Raw genomic sequence first — 7,551 nt, forward strand, 5'->3', positions numbered from 1 at the left:
GAAAAGATGCCCTAAGCCCCCCCCCCCCCCATTTTCTAACTCCAACTTTTTCTGTTGCACATGGATTAAAAAGAAAAGTGAACTGACTGTAATCGACCCTGCAAGTGGGGTAGAGAAGAGTTTGGCACCTGCAATAATTTTAATTCGATAAAAATTAATTTTACAATGGAAAGTTTAATTGATGTCGTGACAGATGAAAGGGTAGCTCTACCTAACTATAGAATGAAAGTTCTGTTCAAAATAACAATTGAATTTATTATAAGTAAATTCAAAACGGAAGAATACATGAAATATTTACAATACAACAATTTGATATACAGTCAATTGCTGTGAACGTGAAGTTGTCCATGAACTATCTTGTGACATTTATGAACAAGTGTTACTTGGAGCCAATTACTTGCAACTCAAATCTTAAGAAAATTCACCCAGCAAACACAACATTAATTGCGCTACAACAGTAGTGAGAACTCAGACAGTGACAACCCAAGACAAAACCAAGATAGAAAGAACAGGCACACTCTGCTGAGCTCTGATTACCACGAAGCAAAGTTCCCTAATCTGCTGGCGCTGCGAACATACATTACCAGGCTGTCTTCTTTACTGCAAGGACACGATCTGGCGTACCGGAGGCGATGGCTGGTTGCTTCGACGTCCCGTCGTGGTGATGATAATGTCACGAGTATAGCTCGACACAAATTATCCTGGCCTCCCCTCTGAGGGAGACGAAAACAGCTCGCCACACAATCGCTGACGGTACAGTGATTGCTTTTAAACCGCGAAGTCACGCAGTAACTCCAATACAGTCAACTTTAGCCAAAACTGTTCAAGACGGACAACATAGGCCGTTTGTATGCAGAACGCTCCATTGCCAACTGTACTCGGAAAGTTACATTGAAGTCCAAACTTCAGCAACTTCGTCAAACAGGTCCTATTAAACGAAAGTATGTTAGACAACCAACGGAAGGCAGGCTGTCCAGAGCAGCGAGTGCTCAATGTTGTAACCTACTCAGACCGAAAGGCGAGACTAGACTATCCCTAGAGCACCCATACATGCCAACACAGAACATTACTACCCCTACCACAGTGCCCGTGGTTAAACGTGTCAATCAGCAACTTGATAACCGGTGGTAAATTACACTCTATCGCCGAAGCACTACTATTCCACCAATTGAGATACTTGGCGCTAATTATTGCACCGATTTTGCTACGTCACGGAGCTATTCCCTGAGCAAGTTCAAAATGGCTCTAAGCACTATGTGACTTAACATCTGAGGTCATCAGTCCCCTGACTTAGGGCTAACTTAAACCTAACTAACCCAAGGACATCACACACATCCATGCCCGAAGCAGGATTCGAACCTGCGACCGTAGCAGTAGTGCAGTTCCGGACTGAAGCGCCTAGAACCGCTCGGTCCGTGAGCAAGTCAATCACAGTTATTCTTTTACAGAAAGCGCGGGAATTTGTCGACCAAGACAACCTGGGAACTCAAGTCGTTCCCACGTCTCGTTTGTAGCCCGCCAGAAGATGTGTTTACCAACTTTCCGCGAACTAACGGAATGTATCACCCCAGGCGCTCCCTCGGACCCTCCGTGGGCTTGTCGGGCCGCTCTTATGACAATGATGGCATCTGGGCAGCCTCCACTCTAGTCCCTCACACCAGCCGGCATAACCCTTTCATCCCCAGAAGAGCACTCCTGTCTTTCAGGACTACACAAGCGATTAGAGACGCAGCGTGGGAAGAGATAGCAACTCTTCATCGCATGCAATTAGAGAAGAAACATTCATGTCTTCCGAGTTCTCAATAGTGAATGACCATTCTCGGCTAACTTCCCCAAATAGAATTACTAAGAGTAAGATGTAACTAAGAGAGGGGGCAGGTCACTATGTCCATCGAAAAGGCATGCCACCTCTCATCAGATGCCAGCTCCACTCACACAAACTACACTCCTGGAAATGGAAAAAAGAACACATTGACACCGGTGTGTCAGACCCACCATACTTGCTCCTGACACTGCGAGAGGGCTGTACAAGCAATGATCACACGCACGGCACAGCGGACACACCAGGAACCGCGGTGTTGGCCGTCGAATGGCGCTACCTGCGCAGCATTTGTGCACCGCCGCCGTCAGTGTCAGCCAGTTTGCCGTGGCATACGGAGCTCCATCGCAGTCTTTAACACTGGTAGCATGCCGCGACAGCGTGGACGTGAACCGTATGTGCAGTTGACGGACTTTGAGCGAGGGTGTATAGTGGGCATGCGGGAGGCCGGGTGGACGTACCGCCGAATTGCTCAACACGTGGGGCGTGAGGTCTCCACAGTACATCGATGTTGTCGCCAGTGGTCGGCGGAAGGTGCACGTGCCCGTCGACCTGGGACCGGACCGCAGCGACGCACGGATGCACGCCAAGACCGTAGGATCCTACGCAGTGCCGTAGGGGACCGCACCGCCACTTCCCAGCAAATTAGGGACACTGTTGCTCCTGGGGTATCGGCGAGGACCATTCGCAACCGTCTCCATGAAGCTGGGCTACGGTCCCGCACACCGTTAGGCCGTCTTCCGCTCACGCCCCAACATCGTGCAGCCCGCCTCCAGTGGTGTCGCGACAGGCGTGAATGGAGGGACGAATGGAGACGTGTCGTCTTCAGCGATGAGAGTCGCTTCTGCCTTGGTGCCAATGATGGTCGTATGCGTGTTTGGCGCCGTGCAGGTGAGCGCCACAATCAGGACTGCATACGACCGAGGCACACAGGGCCAACACCCGGCATCATGGTGTGGGGAGCGATCTCCTACACTGGCCATACACCACTGGTGATCGTCGAGGGGACACTGAATAGTGCACGGTACATCCAAACCGTCATCGAACCCATCGTTCTACCATTCCTAGACCGGCAAGGGAACTTGCTGTTCCAACAGGACAATGCACGTCCGCATGTATCCCGTGCCACCCAACGTGCTCTAGAAGGTGTAAGTCAACTACCCTGGCCAGCAAGATCTCCGGATCTGTCCCCCATTGAGCATGTTTGGGACTGGATGAAGCGTCGTCTCACGCGGTCTGCACGTCCAGCACGAACGCTGGTCCAACTGAGGCGCCAGGTGGAAATGGCATGGCAAGCCGTTCCACAGGACTACATCCAGCATCTCTGCGATCGTCTCCATGGGAGAATAGCAGCCTGCATTGCTGCGAAAGGTGGATATACACTGTACTAGTGCCTACATTGTGCATGCTCTGTTGCCTGTGTCTATGTGCCTGTGGTTCTGTCAGTGTGATCATGTGATGTATCTGACCCCAGGAATGTGTCAATAAAGTTTCCCCTTCCTGGGACAATGAATTCACGGTGTTCTTATTTCAATTTCCAGGAGTGTATTTACGGTACTGCGTGTCCTGTGCATAGACTTGTGGTGCCACTTACGTCCGGGAATCCACGAAGGACTTGTCCAACCCATTCCACGCAGAATCGCTGGTGTATTGCGTTCCTAAGGTGGACCATCACACTATTAAGCAGGTGGACATAATGTTATAATACACTCCTGGAAATTGAAATAAGAACACCGTGAATTCATTGTCCCAGGAAGGGGAAACTTTATTGACACATTCCTGGGGTCAGATACATCACATGATCACACTGACAGAACCACAGGCACATAGACACAGGCAACAGAGCATGCACAATGTCGGCACTAGTACAGTGTATATCCACCTTTCGCAGCAATGCAGGCTGCTATTCTCCCATGGAGACGATCGTAGAGATGCTGGATGTAGTCCTGTGGAACGGCTTGCCATGCCATTTCCACCTGGCGCCTCAGTTGGACCAGCGTTCGTGCTGGACGTGCAGACCGCGTGAGACGACGCTTCATCCAGTCCCAAACATGCTCAATGGGGGACAGATCCGGAGATCTTGCTGGCCAGGGTAGTTGACTTACACCTTCTAGAGCACGTTGGGTGGCACGGCATATATGCGGACGTGCATTGTCCTGTTGGAACAGCAAGTTCCCTTGCCGGTCTAGGAATGGTAGAACGATGGGTTCGATGACGGTTTGGATGTACCATGCACTATTCAGTGTCCCCTCGACGATCACCAGTGGTGTACGACCACTGTAGGAGATCGCTCACCACACCATGATGCCGGGTGTTGGCCCTGTGTGCCTCGGTCGTATGCAGTCCTGATTGTGGCGCTCACCTGCACGGCGCCAAACACGCATACGACCATCATTGGCAACAAGGCAGAAGCGACTCTCATCGCTGAAGACGACACGTCTCCATTCGTCCCTCCATTCACGCCTGTCGCGACACCACTGGAAGCGGGCTGCACGATGTTGGGGCGTGAGCGGAAGACGGCCTAACGGTGTGCGGGACCGTAGCCCAGCTTCATGGAGACGGTTGCGAATGGTCCTCGCCGATACCCCAGGAGCAACAGTGTCCCTAATTTGCTGGGAACTGGCGGTGCGGTCCCCTACGGCACTGCGTAGGATCCTACGGTCTTGGCGTGCATCCGTGCGTCGCTGCGGTCCGGTCCCAGGTCGACGGGCACGTGCACCTTCCACCGACCACTGGCGACAACATCGATGTACTGTGGAGACCTCACGCCCCACGTGTTGAGCAATTCGGCGGTACGTCCACCCGGCCTCCCGCATGCCCACTATACGCCCTCGCTCAAAGTCCGTCAACTGCACATACGGTTCACGTCCACGCTGTCGCGGCATGCTACCAGTGTTAAAGACTGCGATGGAGCTCCGTATGCCACGGCAAACTGGCTGACACTGACGGCGGCGGTGCACAAATGCTGCGCAGGTAGCGCCATTCGACGGCCAACACCGCGGTTCCTGGTGTGTCCGCTGTGCCGTGCGTGTGATCATTGCTTGTACAGCCCTCTCGCAGTGTCCGGAGCAAGTATGGTGGGTCTGACACACCGGTGTCAATGTGTTCTTTTTTCCATTTCCAGGAGTGTAGTAGCTTTAGCTCACTACAAATATTTACGAAACTTTTTAAGGTAATGTAATTCTGTTTTCATCTGTAAGAACTTTGAAAAATGACGTATAGTCTTTTGCAATTTAGATATTAACTAACTGACAAAACTGCCATTGCCTCGGTATTCATTTTACAAATTTTCTGTTAGAACCAAAAACAGAAAGTGAGCTACGTGTGTAATATAAGATCGAAAACAATTTCATTTCCTTGCATTCGTGAAAACACCTTCGAAATTGTGAAATATTCGCACAAAGAAATACGCATAATGTACAGATGTGTAAGTACAGTATCCAAGTTAAGAAACACAGTATGCAAAATACAAACTCTCTGTAATGTAAACGTCTCTCTGGCAACGACTCTCCATAGCTCTGAAGACGGCTATTGTTTTCGCCTACAGCCATTTGCACTTCGCAGTTGAAAGCTGTCATAAGCGCTGCCCTGTATCAGGTACTTCCTTAAGTTGACTCCACAGTAGGAGTGCCTTACAAGGAACCCCTGGAGTACCAGGCCGCAAAAGGCCAATGGCGTTTATGGTGTTCGACGCCACAAACATTGTCTACCACGAAACCACAGTATGGGCTTCTAATGGCAACAGGAGGTGGGGCTGGAGGCATCCAATGGTGAGCACAGAGTGAGACTACGGAGCGTAGTTAAACAGCTTAGCCGACAAGTAGCTCACAACAGTGCTACAGTGACAGTGGTGTCGATACAAAGCAGAATAATAGCAAAGATAAACAAAGCAAACATTGTATGTATCTAAAATAACAGTTGCCGAATGTGACATTCCCTAAGAAAGGAATCGAGGAATTTCGTAGAGTGAGAAAGAATTGGCAGACAAAATATTAGAGTTTCTGCAAGATGAGTCAGTGGATTGTGTGGTGTCGTATACGTTAGACCGTCCGGACAATGTACATGAGGAGTACAATGATGATGATACGTGCTTAACAAGTGAAAGTCATACTGAAATGGATATCGAGCCATCATCATCCTTATCGGACAGGAAACCACAAATCCCGTCTCCAGTGAAAAGTAGTGAAGGTCAATCGTTGTCCAAGGAATGGGTTCTAAACACAATTACATACGTGGAAGATCATCCGCAGCATAGTTTAAAAAACTATGAACAGATTTCTCATAAGTCCGCAGCAGTATGACTGTTCAGTGCATAAAAAAATCTGCGGGACATTCAAGGGACGACAAGGCGAATTTGTTGCAAAAAGTGGTGTTAGCGCGTTTGAAGAACGCTCGATACAATTTAGAGGATGTGCATGATAGTGACCTACTATGTTATACACATCAAATTCCGCGCAACACAGATAACAGTGATTTCGAGGGAAGCAGTTGGTGGTTGCATATCTTCAAACTGTGCTTCAGAACTGGAAGACGTAAGATAACTAAATTTCCAACAAAGCGTCAACTTCATGATGCACAGAAAACTGCGGTATCGGCCCAAAAGTTTGTAGATGAGATAAACAAACGTATTCCATCGTTCAGTAAGGAATTTGTTTTCAACTTCGACCAATCGATTGAAGAGGAAATGCATATGAAAGGAACCCTGGAAATTAGGGGTACCAAGAGAGTTGTATCAAGATCAACTAACATCAATACCTTAACGCATTCGTGCAGGATTATGCTGACTGTTAAACTGGATGGTAAATTGACTGGAAAGTTATTCACTGTGCTGCGAGAAGTTGACGGTGCTCTACCCCCTACGATTCTGTCTCGTGTGCGCGATCTTGTAAGGAAGATAGGGAATAGTTACGTCACAGCAAGCAAGAGTGGGAAAATAGTGGTAAGAGAACTACAACTATGGTAAAAGCACTGCTTTTGGCCAATAGCTGGTATAAATAACTTGCTTTTTTCTTGATTCCTGGCCTGCGTATAAAAATCGTTCTCCTTTAGAGTAAAGTACTGATGTTCCTCCTGAAAAGTGTGTGACATTGCAATTTATACGACTTGGAATTACTAGACAAATTCAGCCTTGGGTATTTGTTTTTACCATGCCTATAAAACATATTATCGCACTATCAGCAGCTACGCCTTAAAGGATATCCAGTTTCTCGAATAAGCTCCACGAAAGACTGTTTCGCATTCGGTTGCATGCCATCACGTTTCATCAATTGTCTTCATTCCATTACACCAATATGATTCTATAGGGATTCCTTAAGAGTGGGTACCTATCTGAAGGACCTGCAGGGTTTCTAACTCCTAAGGAGTTCGCCTTTGATCTTGATGGTTCAAGTTAAGGGTTTGTTTTGAACATTTCCTGAATGTCAGCAAAGTCCATTTTGTGAAGTGTAATACATACATCCCATAGAAGTTTGATCTCTCCACTTGCTAGAGACTCATTTTCTCTTGCCCTCCTGATACACATGGCGAGTCATTAACAGCTAATATTTTTCCAGTCACAAATGTTAACTCAACAATCTCAAATGGTTTTACTAAAGATCGAATTTGCGACCTCGCACCCAAGGGGCTCCTTTGTTAGCAGTAAAGAATACATGTATTAAAACTTCATCCATTGTTCACGCATCTCAGTATTTATGAAGTCATATGTCTTAAAACATGTGTCCTACAACGATATA

The sequence above is a fragment of the Schistocerca americana genome, chromosome 1 (genome assembly GCF_021461395.2).
Source record: "Schistocerca americana isolate TAMUIC-IGC-003095 chromosome 1, iqSchAmer2.1, whole genome shotgun sequence".
NCBI classification, from domain to species: Eukaryota; Metazoa; Arthropoda; class Insecta; order Orthoptera; family Acrididae; genus Schistocerca; species Schistocerca americana.